Source organism: Sitophilus oryzae, unplaced genomic scaffold (assembly GCF_002938485.1).
Source record: "Sitophilus oryzae breed Bouriz unplaced genomic scaffold, Soryzae_2.0 scaffold_1297_pilon_pilon, whole genome shotgun sequence".
In the NCBI taxonomy this organism is placed as follows: Eukaryota; Metazoa; Arthropoda; class Insecta; order Coleoptera; family Curculionidae; genus Sitophilus; species Sitophilus oryzae.
Window position 1 is genome coordinate 2,000,608 of NW_022145945.1, and position 22,921 is coordinate 2,023,528.

At 34.5% G+C, this 22,921-nt stretch overlaps 1 protein-coding gene across 1 annotated transcript in view; it reads right to left on the minus strand.

Moving 5' to 3' along the window:
- The window catches only part of LOC115874539 (ets DNA-binding protein pokkuri), a 36,538-nt gene extending 20,547 nt beyond the window's left edge, over nucleotides 1-15,991 (minus strand). Inside the window, exon 1 of the mRNA XM_030889713.1 lies at nucleotides 15,656-15,991. The gene's annotated coding sequence lies outside the window, so the exon portion shown is untranslated. The remainder of the gene's footprint in view (nucleotides 1-15,655) is intronic.
- Nucleotides 15,992-22,921: the final 6,930 nt, after the last annotated feature.

The following is a 22,921-nucleotide window of genomic DNA, read 5'->3' on the forward strand; positions in this document are numbered from 1 at the left end:
TCGTGATGTAACATTTCTTTGTAATTTGTAGAGTGATGAACCACCCCAAAAAATGCCAAGTAGTGAAGAAGCAGAAATAACTACTATCGAGGAAAATAATATCACTTTACTTACTACAGACCAGGAAAACCTATATTTATCAGAAAATAATATACCTCGTAATATGCCTGTATATGATGTATAGATTTCTCTTAGATCAAAATAAATTTTAGTTGAGTCAATAGTATTCGCTACAGGTTTAAGAAAAGTGTCTCTTTAATCAAGAAATGTCCCTTTTCAATCAAGAATTGTTGCATGAATCAAAGAGACTACTGTTCTTGTAGCAAGAACTTCTTTGCATATTCATTTCAAGGGTCAAGAGTGAAATACTTTGGACAGATAGATTCTTCTATTCTCTAAAGTAATTTTTTAAAGCTTATGAAAAGATAGTTAATGCTTTGGGTAAAGAAACGTCGTTCTTGGCCCTATTGAAAAGCGCCAATCTTTTGGGTCAAAATCATATTCATTTCGACTGAGAGATCCTTTTTTTCAGTGAAGAGATAGTGGTAAGTGGAAGTAACATGTCCGTTACGGTGAGCCAAAAAAACTAACCTATAGAATTTATGGGTTAAAATGAACCTAATAACCGAGAAAAAAATATCCCCGGAAGGCAGGATTTTTAGCTCAATTTAAAAAGGTCTCGGTGAACAGTCAAAGTTTTCCAATTTAAATAACACAGAAAAAAATCTTTTTTCATTAAAAGTACCATAACTTTGAAACGCTTTAAGATAAAAAAAATTACATACGCGGATTCTTGTAGAGCATAAAATTTCTTAAAGATCTACCTGAGAGTATTTTTTCAGTTCAATAATTCGTATATTTGAAAGCTTTGAAAAGTGAAAAATATCAATTTTCAATAAAAAAAAAACGTGTAATCAGGATCCTCCCTTCTGCAGCATTTCAAAAGCAGCTACCAGAAGGGCTATAGAATGGTGGGTGGCCAACAAATTTCTAGAATGGTTGAAAAAATTCACCGGGGCAGAGATCAAATCGATATCGATATTTTTAAAACTAAAACATCCCTAATGGAGGCGATAATTTAATCGTATTAAAGCACTAAACAGCGGAATTATTCAGCATTAACGGCGGGTTTAAAAAGGCTCGATACGAGTTGCGGCAAAACGGAACTGTATAAACACGCCCACATTCTACCCACAATCTACTGCTGCTTGCGTTTCAGCGATTATTATAAACAATATCTCGGAAAAACAGCTTATTTTCAATTATCTTATCCCGTGACAGTTCGAAAAAACAACTCGATTTTACACACACCTAGATTTAGTTGAATACGTCATTAAAAATTAGACAAACGTATTTTAGCATTTCATAAATTGTTATAAATAAGTATAAATTTTTATTTAGGTGTCGTTCCATTGTAAAACCAGATTGGTAAACTATTATTGTAAGGATGCTACCAAACAGCACCACCACGAGACAGAAGAAACATCATTTTTTCTTTATTGAAATAAAAACTTATTTAACATCCATACTGAAAAATTAAACATTCATATAAATTAACTGATACCATTTATTAAATAATTATGACAATTATCTATCATAACACATCGGCAAAGAAAAACTATTGGGAAAAACCAATTGTTAATATGCTATCGTAGCCTATATTTTATATTCAACTTCCTGTCCAAGTTATTTTCCACGATTGCATTGCAGCATTTTTGCAATCATGAGAAAAAATACGAACAGAAAAAACAATGACATTCAGTCTAGTGATAAGTGGTCCCGGCTTTTGTTATCGAAAAATGACGTAGTTTGGTGGCATTACTGCCAACGCGATTTGATTTAAGCTTTGCTAACTTCACTCCCATCTGTTTTCGATTGTTTCTATGCCGGTGTAATCTAGTTTTAATCCATAGCAACTTTTAATACAGATTTTTTTTTGTATCTACGTGGTTGTTTCATTTTTCATAATATGACACGTTAAAAATCCTAATCCTGCAAGGTAAGTAGAGTGTTAAGACGCAAGCAAATGCGCGGAAAACAAAAAATAATAAAAATAAGAAACACACCTGGCACTATAACAACAGACAAACATGAAATTAGAAATGAAATTCACAAATTCTACGAACAACTTTATCAGTCTGTTATACCAAACAAAGATAGAGTACAAAAACACATCATAAACGTAGGATCAGAAGATATGCCAGAAATATCAACCACAGAAATTAAATACGCACTTCAACAAATAAAAAATGGCAAAAGCCCAGGAGAAGATCGTATTACACCTGAAATGCTGAAGATGGGCGGAAAACCATTAGTGGATGCCGTGGAAGTATTGTTAAATAAATGTCTGATGGAGGGTAGAATCCCGGACGCATGGAAAAACGCAGAAGTTGTGCTATTATACAAAAAAGGAGATTTTACAAATATAGAGAATTATAGACCAATAAGCCTTCTCTCGCATCTATACAAGCTCTTCACTAGGATTATCAACAACCGACTGTCTACGAAACTAGATTCCTATCAGCCAATAGAACAGGCAGGCTTTCGAAAAGGTTTTAGTACCATCGATCATCTACAAACAATTAAAACAGTCATTGAAAAAACAACAGAATACAATATACCTCTACATTTGGCCTTTGTAGACTACCAAAAAGCCTTTGACAGCATCGAAACCTGGTCATTTCTAGCTGCAATGGAGGACGCGAGAATTGATTCCAGATATTATTCCATTATTAAAAATATCTATGATAGTGCAACCTTCCAAGTTAAATTAGATGATGACCTCAAAACAGAAAAAATACTACTCGGCAAGGGCGTGAGACAAGGAGATACCATCTCTCCCAAGTTATTTACACTGGCACTGGAAAATGTCTTCAAGAAATTAGAATGGGAAAATAGAGGTCTAAACATCGATGGGGTACACCTTAGCCATCTGAGGTTCGCAGACGATATTGTCTTGCTGAGCACCGACATTCAAGAACTAAACACCATGCTAAATGAGCTAAATGACCAATCCCAGAAAATTGGCTTTAAAATGAATTTGAAAAAGACCAAGATAATGAGCAACAATATCCATAACATTACCGTTGACAACGTTATTATTGAAAACGTAGACCATTATATATATATTTAGGTCATAAAATCAAGCTGGGCAAGGAAAACCAAAATACGGAGATCAAACGCAGGATCCATTTGGCATGGGTAGCATTTGGAAATATGAGCAATATTTTCAAGGATAAAAAGGTGCCCATGAACCTAAAGAAAAAAGCTTACGACAGCTGCATTCTACCTGTGCTTACGTATGGCTTAGAGACTATGTCAATTACTCGAAAAACAGCAGAACAAATACGAGTAGCACAAAGAGCCATGGAAAGAATCATGTTGGGAGTCAATATTAGAGAAAAAAATACGGAATACCCACATACGTCAAAAAACAAAATTAATAGATGTCGTTAAAAGAGTGGCAAGTCTGAAGTGGCAATGGATAGGACATGTGGCAAGACAGGATTCAGACCGATGGCCCCAAAAAGTAATCCTATGGAGACCTAGGGAAACAACCAGGAGTATGGGCCGACCAAAAAATAGATGGGTCGATGACGTCAGGGCAGTGGCGGGAAGACAATGGATAAGATTGGCTAGAGATCGCGAAGCATGGAAAAACCTAGAAGAGGCCTATATCCAACACTGGATGGAACCAGGCTGAGAAAGAAGAAGAAGAAGAAAAAGAATATTTGAGACAATCTACTACCAGAAATCAAGAGAAAAATTAAGTTAGCATGGAGTATATAATATGGAAGAGTCATATTAAAATCTAGAATGCTACTTTACCTAAAGAAGAAAACATACGATCAATGTGTACTAGCTGTCGTGGCCTATGCATACGAAACCTGGACACCTAAAACCAACATAAAAAAGAAACTGAAGGTCACACAACGCTCCATGGAACGAAACATGCTGGAAATTACGAAGAAAGATCGTAAAAAATAGATTTTTTCTTCTAGATTCTTTCTTCTGGCAAGAAGGACTGACAACAGATGGACTACAAAAATTATAGCTTGATATCCACGAGGTATTAAGAGGTCTAGAGGAAGACCAGACGGCAAAAAAGCAGGGATAACTTGGACCCACATAGCCAACAATAGGCAATAAGGGAGATGGTTCAATAAGTTAGAAATTATGATGATCCTATAGTTCAACAACGGTTCAAAAAACTAAATATATCTTAGATTTACTGAATTTATTCCTTTAGTTATAGTTAGATAATCATCCTGTATGTACTTTGTGTGTTTCATATCCTGCAAATTACGGTATGAATAGTAATAATAATAAAATTAAGTCCTCGATTCGGTGTAACTTCCTTTAATTAGGTAGAATGTTAATTTGATGCAAATACTATCAATAAAGCTGGCCAGAAGCAAGTTTCCATCTTTAAATATGCGGTTTGTAAGATATATTCAATAAAACAGCTTATTAGTGTTTTCTTCCTTTTTCCTGTAATATGTAAAGGCATACAGGAATATTTTTTTGCTAAATATAAAAGCAACTTGTCAGTGATTGATGAGTTCGTCGCTATAGTTCCTTATTGGTGTTTAAAATTTGCATAATTTTTATCATGGTCAATCATTTCCGCGTCAAATTAATGGTGTTTCATTAACTAAATTTGGATAATTTTGTTGAACGAAGTTTTATTTTCCTTACAACATGCTGTTATTTCTTGAACTCTTTAAAAAAATTGGCGCCGGGAGGCACGTATAGCCTCCTCCTCCTAGGTGCCTTCTCTGTTGAGGCTGGCGATTAATATGGCGTATGACTCTCTGTCCAGAGCTTGGTGAATAAGAGTGTTTCCGTCGGTGTGGGTCCAATCTCTTATGTTACGTAGCCATGATTTCTTTTTCCTCCCTATGCTACGTTTTCCATCGATTTTTCCTTCTATTATGAGCTGTATTTCTTCATATTCTGAGTGCCGCATTATATGTCCAAGGTAGGAAGTCTTTTTGATTTTAATTGTGCCTGTTAGGTGTGGACGAGTTTTCATTCTCTCTAAAACTTCACAATTTGTTGTTCTGGAGATTCAACTTATCCTCAGCATCCGACGATACATCCACATTTCAAAAGCATTAAGGCGTTTGATGTCTTCTTGTTCTAGCGTCCATGTTTCGCATACGTATTGAAGTAGGGGCCATATATAACATTTTAATGTTCTTAGCCTCGTTGGTATATCTATTCTGGGATGGCACACAAACTTCCGCATGTTGAGGAAACCAGCCCTAGCTATTTCTATTCTTCTTCTGATTTCTTTAGAGTGGTCTAGCTGGCTGTTTAATTCCCTGCCCAAGTAAATATAACTCCGCGTGGTTTCTAGATGGACGCCGTTTACCATTATGTCGGTATTTTCATTGTCTTGCGGATGTCTGTCGAAAATCATAGTTTTTGTCTTGGCGGGTTAATCTCTAGACTCATCCTGATACTTTCTTCTGTCAGTTTCTCCATTAGGGTTTGCAGCTGGTCTTCGGATTCTGCTAATACCACGGTGTCGTCTGCATATCTTATATTGTTTATAATTTTTCCATGTATTTTAGCCCCTTCTGGACGATTTTGAAGAGCTTTTCGGATTATATATTCGGCATAAACGTTAAACAATAATGATGACAATATGCATCCCTGTCTAACACCTCTTTGTATGTCTACGTATCTTGTATTTCCTTTTTCTGTTCTGACACGACCTTTGTGATTCCAGTATGTGTTCCTTTATAATGATATATCTCTCTCATCCAAGCCTACTTCAGTGAGAACTTCTAGTAATTTTTCGTGCTGTATTCGATCGAAGGCTTTTTTGTAGTCAACGTAACATACGTACAGCTTCCTTTGGACTTCCATGTACCTCTCTGCAATTAACGTTAAACTCAGGATGGCTTCTCTTGTTCCTGTCCCCCTTCTAAAACCGTATTGTGATCTAGTAAGGAAATCATCACATTTGCTGTATACTCTATTGAATATTATTCGCATAAAGATTTTCGCTGCGTGGCTCATCAGACATATTGTTCTGTGGTCTTCGCATTTCTTCGCGTTATTCTTTTTGGGTAAGGTTATGAAGGTAGATGTAACGTAGGGTAGGAATGTAACGTAGGTAGGTAGATGTAATGTAGGTAGAACGTATAGCCGCCCATACTAAAATATGTTAATAAAAAGTTGGTAGGCAGTTCTTTTAGTTTCAAAGTAAAGGAATTTTTCCAATTTTTTTTTATCTCAAAAACTCCGACTTTGACTGATTTTGATGTTATTACAAATTTTGTTGCAAATATTATTCCTAATCTTAAATTGAAAATTGCGTTTCGCTAGCTACTGTAATTTTGGAGTTACGACTTTTAAAATTTTTTAACCCCCTCCCATACCCCCTTACCAACCCCACACCCCCACCAAAAACTAATGGCCAGATTCTCCGATGCCACAGTATTTTTGTGCCAAATTTCGTTAAAATCGGTTTAGCGGTTTTTGAGTTATCGTGTTACAGACAGACACCATGAAAATATTTTGTATTTAGGTCATTTATGATCCAAATAACTCATTTTGGGTGCAATTAAAAAACTTTTTTTTGGTCGGCTAAAAAACCTTGCAAAAAATAAAGTATGTGTGTTCTAATTTTTGAATTGTTACAACATCGCATTCACTAACACAAGCCCGTCTATACGTGTGTTTTAAGCCTTGTTTACGCTCTCCGAAAGCAGAGAGACAACAAAAGATCACTTGACATTCTTATCGCATCGAAATATTTATGCAGGATGTTGACACACGAATCATTGGAGTCCACAAACCAGGCCATTTTTTACCCACTTTCTATGTAGTTTAGTCCTTTTTCCCTTTATTTTGCTCCAGACAAATTAAAACGCTTAAAACTCAATAAACAAAAAGGTTTATTGACCTGCATCAGTTTAGTTAGATGAAAGAATTTGATTTTTTTATTTAATGTTGTTATTGGCTATTGTCTATACAAGGTTAAACGAGATATAGTTATATTTAAATAGTATATGTGTCAATGGAGATAATGCATTCACATCATAGCTTTATCTATTATATTTTTTTTTTTGATAAAGTACAGCTAGAAATAGTGGTATGAAGGTTTGACGTCTTTATAGTGCAGTATGACATAAATACAACAAAAAAAAACAGGTTTCAAGTTGTTTTTTTTTAAACAATGTAATCATTCAGGTAGATTTCATTCATTTGAAGATATATTTATATTTGTATTTTTTTTATATATCAGATATGAAAAAAGTATGAAATGATAAGTCAATAAAAAACACAGTACTAAAAAATAATAAAATTTATTTGTATTTGGATTTCTTTTTGTACCTAAAAATAAACTACTATTTTGTCAAACTCATTTCAAGGAATCTTGCAATAAATTTACCATCTTCTTTGACAGTTCTTTGAAGTACTATACCTACTGCACCATCGAAATACATAATAGACAGCGATATTAAGTGGTTCCCATTTTAAATGTCTAAAAACTGACCTGCTTTTTCGTTATTATGGTTCGAAATCTTGTAAGGTTTTTAGTTTTGGATTCATTCAACAATATTTGTGAAACATCTAGACTCTAGACCCTCAAATGTTCGAATTAAAGAATATAGATAAAGATTCTTTAAAAAAAAGCGATTTTCACAAATCTAAAATTTGTCAGCATTAATGGGACATAGGGCACAGAGTAAATTTTAACAACGCAAAAACTTTAACAAAAGAAGCGATAGCCTCTAAAATAAAAATAAAACAATCTAATAAAAATAAATGTATTGCTCATGCATCTGTAAGGGTTCGTAATTTTTGACAATGTTTACAAAAAAAACTATTTTATTTTGTAGATTTTCTTACTTTTCTGACTCTTAAAGACTTTTATTTCTTGAAGAGATGAATCCGCCACAGAGGTATACCCTGCTGGCAAGCGAAACCTTGGGTCGGCATTCACATGTATAGGAGTGAATGGCAATCTAGTAAGTAGGAAAAAGCAAAAATACGAAGTATTTATTACATAACCACTTAAGGGCAAAACGCGTTCGCACAGAAATTTTTGATTGGTTTTCAACCAACAGTACGCTGTTAAAATTAGTGGTATTATGAGATCAAAAAAGAAGAGTAGGGAATTCGCTGTTCGTACAGACAGTTTGAAATCGACGATTCCATGCGCTTGGGAAAATTCTTGCCTTCTGTCTTTATTCAGTACATCTTATTTTGCTAAGCGTGTTAACCGTACTCTTCGTACACAGGGCTGGATCTACCTACGGGCTGTTTGGGCTGCAGCCCAGGGACCCGAGGTTACAAGGGGCCCCGCGAAAAACAATAGACCCATAGGTGGGAACTGTTGAATCGTGAAATAAAATTAAAATTCAGGTTAAAAGTTTAAGCCAGACAAGATGGCCTTGCCACTATGATGCTGTCAAAGCCTTAAAAAATAATTATGATGACATTATGAAAATTTTCAAAATTTTCAGCGAAAATGAGATTGAGAAAGTTGATTTCCGGAAAGAGGCACGAAATTTATTCAATAAAATGGCAAAACTCGAGACTGCAATTTTGATTATCTTTTGGGAAGAAGTTTTGGAGAGATTTCATTTAGGTTAATAAAAAAATACAGAGCCCTGGTTTAGACATTTGTGAAGGCAACAAGTTAATTGTTTCTTTCAAAGACTTTGTGAGCAACATACGACATCAATCAGATCAAATGTTACAGGAATACGACGAAAAAGCTAAAAAATTAAGTACTAGTGTAATAATAGACTACAATTACATAAACAAGAGACGCATTATCCCAAAATTTTCAGATAAGTCTACAGGTGAATTCTCAGTATACGGCGCAGAAAGATTAAAGAGACACGTTAAAAGTTGCGTTGGATAAGCTGATTATGGATTTAAATAAAAGGAGACAAGTCTATGAGACATATAGCAAGAAATTCAAATTTTTAATGGATTTGCAAGACAAAAATATCGAAAACATAGATTTGGAAATTACACTTCATATTATTGATTACAATCCCGATGACGTAGACGAGCATTTAGTGAATGAGTGCATTCAATTAAAATCATACTTACTCCAATCTATGTCTGAGTCTTACACCTCTTGCAGTGACATTTTTATGCTCATGTATGAAAATAAACTTATTAACGTGTTCCCTAACTGCTATACCATTTTAAAGATTTTTTTAACATTGCCAATCACTAGCTGTAAAGCAGAACGCTCCTTCTCCAAGATGTCCTATGTAGAAAATAAATATAGGACAACAATGTCTAACCATCGACTAAATAGTTTATCACTTCTTTCCATAAATTGTGATCTAACTAAAGACTTGGAATGTGATGACCAAATAACTGTCAATTTCTGTGACTACTACCTATCAATTTATTTTACTAATTCATAATAAGTAAATAAATAAAATTGTTTTATTGTTTTTTTATATTCTTATAAAATATCACTATTTCGGTTTCTCTCTCACCCAAAGTTTGCCTGGAAGAGATTGCTACCACAGCAATAAGATCGCCTTTTGTACAACTAATACTTGCGTAGATTTAAGTAACATTTATGTTACTTAAATCCACATATCACAAATACCGAAGTCTACAGCAGAATAGGCAGAGAAAGAGAATTGCTCAATATAATAAAAATAAGAAAAACATCATACTTAGGGCATATATTGAGAAATGAAAAATACCACGTCTTACAATTGATAGTTAAGGGTAAGATTGAAGGAAAGAGAGGTCTCGGCAGGAAGAAACTATCTTGGTTGAGAAATATCAGAAACTGGACTCACCTAACTTTTGAAGAACTTATAAGGAAAGCCGAGAATCGTGAAGATTTTGCCAATGTGATCGCCAACCTCCACGAAAGAGACGGCACGTAAAGAAGAAGAATAATAATATATCATTATAGAAACAGTTTTTTGATATGGCTATTAGTTGAGTACTTATGTAGGCCCCTAAGTAGTTTCAGCCCAGGGCCCCACAAATTCACGATCCGCCCCTGTTCGTACACACGAAAATCGGCACCCAAGACCAGAAATGCCAGCCTTAGTAAACATTTCTCTTTTTTTGTAATCTATATGATCTAACTACAGTTTAGGCTGCAACATTTACGTCTATTAGCTTTTTCTCAATAAACTTTCTGTCAATTCTATTCCTGAAATTTTCGCTTTGTTTGAAGAACAGCTTTAAATCAGCTATTTTAATTTAAAATGACGAAACCGTCAAAACGCGTCTTAAGAGCATACAGGAAATAGCATTGTGTGTGTGTGCGTCTTTATTTGTTTATCTTTGACCTTATTTAAAATCAATTCCAAGTATCGAGAGCGAATATACTTCTGGTTAGACACGATTAACAATTCCCGAGATCAACAAGTGGCTGACAAACAAACATAAAGAACGACGCGTCGGATGAGTAACTGGCGGTTGTGGAGTGGTATTTCCTAATTTCCTCTTATTTTGTGAAACGCGGTTCTTTTTTTGGTTTTGATTTGTTTATTCAGCGACATTGCGGCGCCATTATGCTTCCCGAGAAATCTATTTACGATGGAAAACATTAACAAAGCGGAATTTTTATTATGGTATATAATAGAGATTATCCAGAATTCGGTATTAATATTCTTTTGTATATTTTTTCGAACTATAAATTAGTATGAATGTTTATTCAGTTTTGACAAAAATATTTAATGGTATAATAAATAAGTTAAGTAAATTGTAATTTGTAGGTATGTCATCATAATACAGTCTTTCTGGGCTTTAGCAAAAGCCAGTATCTGAAACGGATTTACAGAGGTTAGTTTTCCATCTCCAATATCAGTCGTACCAAAGTTTATGACACGAATGGTTGTCGTCTCGGCGTACTCAGTGATGAGATGTTCTGGTGTTTCCCCATTTTCCCCACAGAATCTGCATTCGCCGTTTTTTCTTGGCTTCAATCTACTGAGGTGTTTAATGAGGAGACAGTGTCCTGTTAAAAATTCCGTCACAATCCGAAGATTCATTATCATCATCATTTAGCTTTTACCGTCCACTGCTGAACAAAACCTCCCTTAACTCTAACCATTTCTTTCTATTTTGTGTCACTTGAATCCAGTTTCCAGCCACCTTCTTAATATCATCTGTCCATCAACTAGGAGATCGTCCTCTGCTTCTATAGGCCTCGTGTCTTGGTCTCCATTCCACAAGTCTCTTTGTCCACCGTCTATTTGTCACCCTAGCCATATGTCCTGCCCAATTCCATTTAAGATGTAAGACAGATATCACCGTATCTCTTACTTCTGTTCGATTGCGTATTGTATGATTGAGTATTTTATCTCTAAGTGTAACTCCCAACATGGACCTTTCCATTTTCCATTGCCTGGCCGGTATACTATGTATGTTCTTTCTTGTCAAAGTAAGTGTTTCAGCTCCATACGTGAGGACAGGCAAGACACACTGGTTAAAGATCTTTCTTCTTAAACATATGGGAAGATCAGATCTCAGTATATGCCTTAGTTTACCGAATGCCGCCCACGACAAACATGTTCTTCGTAGAATTTCGTGGGTCTGATTATCCCTTTTAATACCGATCTCATTCCCTAAGTATTTATATATGTCTATGCACTTGTTCCAAAGATATATTATTAATGTTTAAATTTCCACTCAGTACTAGGTTTGTCAGGTATTGTGTCTTTGATAACTTAATTTTCAAACCGACTTTTTCCGAAGCATCATTCAGCATATCCAGCATATTCTGTACCTCCTGTATGTTGTCTGTTATTAAAATAATATCATCTGCAAAACATTTTGAGATGATTTATCAATTCGCCATCGATGTTAATTCCTGTTGAATCCCAGTTTATCATTTTAACATACTTTCTAGCAGAGCAACGAATAGTTTAGGGGACAGTGTGTCGCCTTGTCTTACCCCTCGATCGACATTGAATTTGTCTGTGCATTGATTTGTCAATGATTGAGGAGTATCGATGATAGATGCAACTCTCACTTAGTGTCTCTAGAAGCTTCCACTGATCTACCGAAGGCATTCTCAAAATCCACGAAGACAAGCATTAGTAGTCTATTATACTCAATGCATTTCTCGATAAGGACCTTGACTGTTAGAAGACTGTGCGAAGATTCTTCTTACTCAAATCAAGGAAAAAGTCCTGAGAAATTTCTTCTTATCTTTTCCATTTTTGTCTGAATTTTTCCTTAATTTTGATCAAATAAGGTTTTCAAAAGATATTTGTGGTTTATCAATAGATTTTTTCCTCGAATATCGTAAATATTTATAAATTCATTATTCAGTGTTTTCCGTTTGAATTTTTATGTGATAATGCCCGAACTATTTCACCAATTTTCCTATTTACCAAATGATAGTGGTTCCGAGAATGACCGATACGGAATTAAACACATACACATTAACGGTTTTACATTAGTTAATAGCTTTACTGAACATTATTCAGCAGTAAAATAGAAAAAATAACTTTTGAAGGCCATTCTTACGTAGTTTAATAAGAAAAACATACACTGAAATCGCCAGCTGATTAACGCTATTTTCTCGGAAGAACATAATTTTCTTTAAAGCATCAAAATCGTATATAAATAGTTCCAATCTATTTATTTTGACACACCACAAACCTAAAAAAATACACCACAAATCCAAAATAAAAGACAAAACAATATGATTACAAAACTGCAGACTAAACATTTTTATTTCAATACTAAAACAAAGATATTATGTTATCAATAATATATTGAGCAACTTTTAATTACTTTTTTTTGTATTAATAAGCACTAAAAAATTGTTTAATTTCTTATTAGGCGGTATTTTTTCAAAATATCAAACAAATTTGCTTATGTAACTGTGATATTAATGTAACTATGATATATTTTATACGAGTTTTAACACAGAAAACACTGCGACCTGTAAGACTTGTTGTGTCTGTCCCCTTTGTATGTCTGCACCCAGTGTCCTTTATCTTTGTGCCCTGCACCAGCCTGTGCAGGTCCTTGATAGGATGGAAGCATAGTTCCTCCGGTTCAAGCCTTGCTTTCCCAAATAGAAAGTGGCGCTTATGATCCAGAGCCTTATTATGACATATTATGTGCTCTGCAGGCTCAGGATCTTTATCACAAAGACTGGAGCAAAGAGTTCCTTGATCTAGATTGAGGTTGTTCAGGTAGGTTTTCGGCCCAAATACTCCTATCCCTGTCCCTGCTTTGGTTTTGGAAGCATCAGTATACCACGTTATGGTATGGTCTTTTATATGCTGAGTAGGTACGCGTTTCTTCCTTCCAATCCTTTTTATTATCAATACTACAATGAGGTGTTTCTCAAAGTTGTAAATTCTTGGTATGATGAATATACAGAGAGCAGAGATTCATGACTCCCTTCATCCGTTGAAGCAAATGAGTTTAAAAAATGATCCCTGACTGAGCAAGCGCGATTTAACCACCCTATGATGTCGAAGCCCTTGGGATGTTACGTTAAATCATTTATTCTTTCGAACATCAAAAATACACGAACAAAACATCCAAAATTCAAGTTAATTATCACAAAAATTGCCTAAAAGAATGCCTAGTTTTATCTAAACTACACTCTTTCAGCACAAAACAAAATTATTTGGAATTCAAAACATTTAAAAATACTTTTTCATACCTGTAGTGTGATTAAAAAGTGATTTGGAATATTGGACTTAAAACTCACTTCAATTTTAAACTATTTTCTAACCTTTCTTACGTAATACTTTCATGTGTAAAGTCTGGTTACTGGGGAAAACCTGGTTTTATTACTGTTCCATACAAAACTAACACAAATTCAGGCCAAGATAACCTAAATAACGCGTTTGCAGGTATTTAAAGTATTTCAAACTTTAATGGGACACATTCCGAGACCCTAAATTAAATGTCTGTGTTGAACACCTGCTTTTTCAGGTAAAAACATTTTCGGATTAGATCGGGAAGTTTATATTTCTCTACAAAGTTCTGTATTATAGAGAATAACTTATCTGTCACCTTCCTTGATTATAACGGGGTACAAATATAAATTTTGATTTGCAAAACATAGAAACCCTACACCTGTTAGTACATTTTTATTATTACAGTTTATACATGTAAAGATGTTATAATCATTAGCTTATCCTAGGGAGAAGACAAATTAAGTTAATGAATGATCACAAATAAGTATTGTGTACCGAGACTGTAGGCATACCAAGGAATTCTTTAAAAGACAACCATTGTTACAAGAATTTCTGATATTTTATTAGGAAATAAGTGTGTTAAATTGGTATCCGATAGTACAAAAATTGCTTTCCATAGCAAGCCATATAACAGTTCAATTTCATATCATAGTTATGAAGTAGATCATCCCTTCGTATCACTGTCTTAGAATTTGGATAATGATTTGATTGACTGTTATATTTCCGATTATAATTATTTTTGATCATTCAATTTCTTCTTATGTATTAATCAGATCTTTGATTGGATTTGATACTAGTGCAGAAAGTTTAGTTTTGACTGAAAACCTTCTACACTAGCGTACAGTTTTAAGTAACGGTATCACAAAATGTTCTTTATTACGGACTGACTATCACAAACTCTTTCTTTATAGTCTTGCTGCAAAAATCATTGCATAAGTAAAACTGTGGATCGAGCTAAGATTACATTCAATCACATTAAAAAGAACATTCTGGACAATTTAGATGCACATAATATAGATTAGTGCTAGCATGAACAAAGTAGAGTCTAACAGAACATACAGTGAAACTCCTCTATCTCGAAATACTCTCTAACTCAATTATTTATTAAAAATTATATGTAAATAATTGAGTTTTTACAATCTGACTAGGTAAGTAATTTTATCTCTCGAATTTCTTTATCTCTAAAACTTGAACTGAAATTTAATTTTCGGTCCCTTAGAGATTCAAGTTAGTGGTAATTGTGACATTTATAGAAGAACCAATTTGAGATTATATTTTTTAATAGAATATACGGTAACATAGAAAATCCCATGCAAATTTTGACTCCAAATATATTGATTCCAAATATTGGCTCCCCTATTAATTTTACAGCTGTCAACAGTACTGTAAATAAGGTTTTTAAAGATCTACTTATGCTGAATACACATGCCAAATTTGAACAATTTTGGACTCTGTATCTATTTAAACTAAAAAAAAACTAAACTGCATTTATTAGGAAGTGTCTCTAGTAAAGATCTATTAAAAAAATGCAAAAAGACTTGTAATAGTCTTGCAACAAGACCAAGACAGGATCCTGCAGGGCCAAGACCAAGGAACTCTTGGTCTTGCATTTGCTTATCACTAATAGTCAGTTACTGATAGCGGCTAGACGTTTCTAGTAATATGGTCATTTTTTCAGCCTTTGATACAGTTCAAAGCACAATATCTATTACAGTTTTAACTTTCGTATTTTAAACAACTTTTTGTGTTACAACAGCAAAATAATAGTATTTTGGTACATTAGTGTCTTATTTTGCTAGAGTTTTATTTAAATGGGTCTATCTAGTAATAAAAGCGCTTCACAAAGAAGAAAAATATCACAAGAACCCGAGTTAGGGAAGTTTCACTGTATTCAGTTTAACACAAACATGAATGGACAAAAATGGTTAGTGTTAGTATGGCAGATGCAAAGGCACACGAATATCTACCTTGAGATCCACTTTGACGTAATAAGGGTCCAAATAAACAAAATCGAAATCACAAATTAATAAAAAGTCACTTCCGGAGCAGCTTCAGGTGCACATATCACAAAAATCCTTCACAGAATCTTTTTCTTCCGGATACTACGAGAAAAACAGACGTCACTAGACAACAAAAACGAAATAGCAGGTAAAACTTTGACGCGATATGAATTCCGCACGCAATCGGTTGTTTGTTTCCGTTTCGTTCTCGGTAACTGTGACAGAACTGACGTCAAATCTGTCACCTTACCTCGGCCAGCGTCCGTTCTCGACTGACTGACGCGCCGAGCGGCACTTGCCGCGCGCTCTGTTCCCGTGAGGAACAAGGGGTGGGGGGTGTGATGGATGGAGGACGGTGATGCGGGGGCCAGGCGGAGGGCGGTAGGACGCGCTCGCACGTACACACACGTGTGTGGGGGGCTGGCGGTGTTGCCGGTGTGGCGGCGCGGCCGGCCAGACCGGATCTACACTTGTGGAGTTTGAGATTTGGCCAGGGCGGGATTAGGGATAATTTTATTGGAGGATTCCCATTCCATGTTATGGATGGAGTCTTCCAGGTTCTTGAGTTCCACTATAAATTATGGTTTCGGTTCCAGTCGATATTGCGGACACTAAAAACGTTAAATTTTCCATACAGATCAGGTAGAAACTTCAAATATTAACACTTTACTACATTATATAGATGTGGATTGACCTAGTTTAAGCACAAAAATTAAATAAAACCTCTTTGTAAGTGTAAAAATTAAGAAAATACATGTATTTACAATATTCCGAGCTAGCAACCATTGACTTTTTGATTGACAGTTCATCGACGGTCTTCGCATGCTATTTGCGACATTGTCAATATAATTATTTTATATAATTTTCTACTGAAGTGAAGTTATGTTAGATATTCTTTTAGGGGTTCTGTGGTTTTGAATTTTTGGTTAGCTTTTCTTTGTGGAGGGTGTTAAGCTGTGGTTTTTATATTTTAATAATTAACTGTGATTTTGCAAAAATATAATTACATTGGTTAGCATTTGGGTTGCTTTGGTTAGCTTTTCTTTGCGAAGGGTGTTAAGCTGTGGTTTTTATATTTTAATAATTATAAATAAATATATACAGACGGGTCAAAGACCGCTGAAGGAACAGGGGCTGTCCTTTTCTTTGGGTAAATAATAATAATAGCTCCCGTATATAGCGTTTAACGCCTTGGGAGTAGCAAGGTACAGCTTGCCATACTAGAGCCGTTCGGTATACAAGGAAGGTAATGTGGCTAGCACTATGCTTCAACCGCCTATTATTACCTCAGGATTGTGAATCCTAAGTACCCATTTAAGGCTGGGTCGACCTAGGTACCCAAACTATTTTTATTTTATTAAAAATAGTCGGCTGATGAAATGCCGGCTGTAGGAATCGAACCCACAACCTTTAAATTGGTAGACGAAAGCTTACCTCTACGCTTTTTTTGGGTACTGTGCTGTTTACTTTGTGTATTCAAGCGTATTCCAAGCAGAAATCTTCGCTATTCTACAATGTGCAAGAGAAAACAACAAAAGATCTTATACATAAGCTCATCAAATATATATGCTCAGACAGTCAGGCGGTACTTGGGACGCTTATGAGCCGAAAAGTATTGCCGAGACGCGTCTGGAAATGCCTAGATGAACTGACAGGCTCTGGCACGAAGGAACAGAATTAAATTATTCTGTGTGCCGGGCCACAGTGGCATCCAAAGCAACGAAAAAGCCGCTGAGCTATAGTTAGGCAAGGATCATCCTATCTTAGTCCAGAGCCAGTACTGGAAATACCCAAATGTAAGGTCCGTAGTGCACTAAAACTCTGGATCAGGGAAAAGCAGAATGTCCACTGGAGGAATAGACACATGGCACAGGTAGGCAAGGCCTTTATCCAAGGACCTAGCTCTAAAACCACAAAAGAACTGCTAATGCTTAGCAGGAATAAAGTGCGGATTACAAGAGACCTCTTGACAGGACACATGTCTGTCAAGTGTTACCTGAACAAGCTCAACCTGCAGACTCTGCGATAAAGATCCTGAAACAGCGGAGCACATAATATGTCACTGCGAGGCTCTGGATCGCAACCGACACTTTTTATTTGAGAAAGCTAGGCTAGAACCGGAGGAACTATGCTCCCATCCTATCAAGGACCTGCGTAAGTTAGTGCAGGGTACAGGGATAGGAGAATGGATGCAGATATAAATAGGGGACAAATACAATTGGCCTCACAGGTCGCAGTGTTTCCGACAGAGGACGGCCCCTTGTTATTGGAAAAAAAGTCATGAGAAATTTCTTCGATCTTTTGCGCCTTACTTCTTTCTTCCTGCATGTCTTCTAATGTCCTAGTTATACCTTTGATTATCCCATCTTTTTAGATTTTTGGCGCTTCTCAGGTACTACTGTGTAATTTTACTGGTCCATCTTTCATTAGTTATGCTGTTTCGGAGACCTGTCATTGTTATTTGACAGGTTTAATTCGGTAAGTCACATCTGATACTTGAGTCTTTTCTTTTATCCATTTGTGGAATTGGAATATCCCTCTTTGGAATTGTAAGCATATATCGTCCCATTGACCTTTGTGCTATATGGAGCATCCTTAGAAACTCTTGAACCTTAGGAATATAATTATTATGAACGAAGTTTCGGAGCTGTATCGTACAGCAACCTGCTTTTGAATTATAATAACTATGATGAATAACAAAGAGTAATTGTCACTGTCAAATATTCTTTTGTGTGTCATATTATACTCGTAGATCAATTCCATATCAATTCCTCAAGGATCAAATAAGATTCACACTATATTTTATCTGTAATAATTATACTTTATAATCTGAACTAAATTTCTATAATAATAATTTTCATAATTAATAATTAATTAAACGAAAAATCAAAATATTTGTTAATATCTATTATTATTTTAATTACAATACCTACAATAAAAAAATATGTAATATTTTAAACAGTTTTTTTTGGTCATTCTATATAATTGAAAATAATTAACTACCAAAACAAACAGTTAAAATATAATTTTCGTAATCTTATAATAACTAGTAACGAAAAACAATTTACTTTTCCTTGTTAATTAAAATTAAAGTTATTACTCTTTATCGTTTTTCGAATAAGTCCAAAATAAGGGAGTCATTTTACTTTGAAAATTTCTAAAAAAAATGATTTTTTGCTAAAATTTTGAGAACCACTGGATCTTTTCTGGGTTTTCTTTCTTGTAAATTTAATCTAATACCTATGTTTCATATTATCAAGAAATTATGTTTGTTAACTAAAAACTCAAAAACAAATCCAAAAAATTTCGAATTTCCCAAATTTTTTTTTCGAGAAAAAAACCTCTTAGGCATGTTTCTGGGGCTGAACTATACTACCAGTTAAAATACTTGCTCTTTTTTCTGGGACAACCTGTATAAGGATTTGGCAAAATGCAAACATCAGATTTCCCTAACGAACTACAAAACATTTAAACGCGGATTGCTTCATGCAAAACAAAATTAAATCAAGATAAATTAAAATTAAAGGTTAGAATGATATAGATCCCGCGGAACTGGAACCTGGATGCAGGTCCATAAAGCTTGATGTAACCCCGGATCCGACTCTTTTAAAATACCGGATCTACCAATTTCTACTAGAGGTGAGAATTCTAGTTACTTGGGAGGAACTAGTTCCTTAGTTCTAGTTCCTCCAAAGGAATAGTTCCTTGAACTAGGTCTTTAGTTCACAATAGTTCCCGACTCACATTGATATCCCCATTGTTTGCTAATGAGTTTCGTTGTCAGTCAGAACTATTAACAGTACGATCTGTATAATTTTTATAATGAAGGAAATATAACGAGACGTGTAATTGCGTATAATAAAAACATATATGTAAGTTTTCTTGCAGATAAAAAAAGTTGAAAAAAAACTGAAATCAAAGTTTAAAAAACTATATCACAAATCAATTGGAGCTTGAAAAATTGTATCTTTCCTCACTTTTTGATTTTGTCTAAAAATTCAGAATATTTACTTCGTTTTATAAGATGTTTCTTAATTTTAGGAACCTAAAGTGAATTATTCCCATAAAATATTCAAAGAACAAACTAAAAATCCAAAACGGTATCCATGACAATTTTCTGTGGTAATTACGCCGGCTGTGGCAATAGACAAAACCGAATCCATCGTCGTCGCCTTGTATTAACTAGTTCCTTTCATTCCGGGGTCGGAATAGTTCATTGGAACTAGTTCGTTCACGAACTACACCTCTAATCTCTACTTAAAAGAAATAAAAAAGTACGTAATTAAATCTTAAATCCTCAATCCGTCCCTGTCCACCTATAGTCGAGGCATTTATTCGTTCCTAAACAGCAGTCGTTCGGGCTAGAGAAAGACGACGGATACAGCAGAAAAGGCGAGACTTCCTACAACAAACACCTAAAATCTGATCCGTTGTCGGCGGGAGATGGCTTTTTTTGGCACACAGTCAAGTTGACACACAGTGCAAGCGACATTCACCCGAGCGAAAAACGATCCTATCCGACTCAGACCGATCTCCAATCCACGGTGTATTAGGAATGGGCGTTTATATCGATAAAAATTTGACTAATAAAAGCAGAATGCAGAATGAAATGTATTTTGGCCATTTTTTAACTAATGTGCCTGATCAGTTTTTCAATTTTATTTTATATAAAAGATAAAATAAATCACCAATTTTAATTAAATAAATATCTTACATTATTTCAGAGTATTCGGGCATTTTTTCGGACATTCGACAATTCTTTTTTATTGGAAAAAAAATTCCAACTTTTCAAATAATTTTTTCTCGAAAAATCCTTTATAGATGTGTTTCTGGGGTCGAAATATACTACCTCTAAAAATAGTTGCAGTTATTTAAGACTCACCCGGAATATAAGTATTTTTGTTATTTTTTTACAACCGAGAAACAAATAAATGAAAAAAGATCAAGTAAAAAAAATATATAACCATGAAATTTTTTTTCTATATAGAACATAAACAAATATAGAGCTCTTTACAGGGAGTTTTGTTGCAACTTGACTAAATATCTCCAAAAAATCCTATATGGGTATTTCTCCAGTGCAAGAAAATCTACAAAATAAAATAGTTACTTTTTGTAAACACTTCTGCGTTAAACCCAAACGGAAACTACTTGTCAGCAGTAATACAAATTTGCCTAACAAACAAAAAAATGCTTAACGTTTCGGAAAGTTTATCTCTTTCCGTCGTCGGAAGCAAAAAACATACAAAGAATAAAGAAAAAAACTATTTAAAATATTTATGACTAAATATCTGTGTTGGGCTGGTTATATAGTGGACTGTATTTTTTAATAGTTTTATTAACGTTTATATAAGAAATAACAATTGTTTTAATAAATCAAAGAAATGAAAATTCCTGCGGCTTGCTGGGCTGACAAGAAGGTGGCAAGGGTGGCAAGTGACAATGACAGAGACGGGTTCCCCCTCCGTCGCGTCGGATGGTCGGACAAAAGCCGGACAACGTCAGGCGCAGAGATAAAAGGTCAGGAGCGGTTGTAGCTGTGTAGCATTTAGATGGAGCGGGGCAGCATTTAGGTGGAGCAATCGCACCATTTAGAAACTTGAGCAATCGCAGCATTTAGAAACTTGAGCCCAAACAATCTGCGTAAACTTTCGCACTTCGCACCCGGCAGAAATTAAATATAAAAGTTCAACAACCAAACCGAACCAAAATTAAGATAGGCCAAGTCATATACAATCCTAGATACCATACGGTCGAAAAAAAAACGACGTCAGTAATGGAAATGAAAATCGCTGTTATTTTGTAAAATTATATGGGGAATGTTATCGATCGTCATTTCCAAGCCAACTGCATGCCGTTTTTTTCAATCAACGCACATTTTGAAAATAATTTTGTCAACATACAGGGTGATTCAACATATTTTCAAACCAAAGTTTTATATTTTTAAATGGAATACTATATATTTTAGCTCAACTTTCGTTTAGCTGAAATCTGTTATATAAAAACTGACTTTATATATGCGTTCTAGAAGGCGTTAGGAGTACAAATATACAAAATTTTCCTACGGAAATGCGTCACTTTCATTTTTCGGACTTTAGTATAGCCGAAATCTCTTACATCAAAACTAGTCTTCGGGGTGTGTTTTAGACATTTTTCTAAACATAAAAACACAAAAAAGTGTCTGCGGATTTTTTTTATTTTTATTTTACATAAAAAAATTGGCACCGGGAGGCACGTATAGCCGCCCATACTAAAATATGTTAATATCTCGAAAACTGCGACTTTGACTCACTTTGATGTTGTTACAAATTTTGTTGCAAATATTATTCCTAATCTTAATTTGAAAACCGCGTTTCGCTAGCTACTGTAATTTAGGATTTTGCTGTGATTTTGCAAAAATATTATTAGATTGGTTAGGATTTGGGTTACTTTGGTTAGCTTTTCTTTGTGGAGGGTGTTAAGCTCTGTGGTTTTTATATAATAATAATTAACTGTGATTTTGTAAAAATATTATAAGATTTATTATTAGATTGGTTAGCATTTTAGACACTTTTAAATGTTTTTTTTTTTCGATCAAAAGTGCTTCATCCAAGGATTTTTTTTTAAACTGTTCTATAACCGTAGAACTTTCTGTCAAAAAAAAATTGCTAAATTCGTGGGTACTTATACTTTACAAGAGCCGATAATATAATAAGGAACAAATGGAAAATGAAAATCAAGCATTTCCGCAGGAAATTTTTTATTTTCCGGAGTTTGTAAACGCTTCTAAAAGGCAAAAATATATTTATTTTTTATATAACTGATTTCAGCTATTCTAAAGTATATTAAATTTCCTCAGAAAATGGATACAGTTTATTTCCGCAGGAAAATTTTTATTTTCCTCAATTCGTGAATGCTTCTAAAAGGCAAAAATATATTTATTTTTTATATAATTGATTTCAGCTATTCTAAAGTCTAATAAATTTCCTTAGTAAATGAAAACAGCTTATTGCCGCAGGAAATTTTTTGTGTTTATATGTTCAGAAAAATATTAAAAATTAAACGCAAAATGTATTTTTTATAGCAGATTTCAGTTATTCTAAAGTGCGAAATTTGGAAATTACGAATTTCCGTAGGAAAATTTGTGTTTTCCGTGGTTCACAGTAGCTTTTTAAAGACAAACATTTATTTTTTTTTCTTCTAATAACTGATTTCAGCTGAACGAAAGTTGACCCTATATTTTTTGGCTCAGTAGAT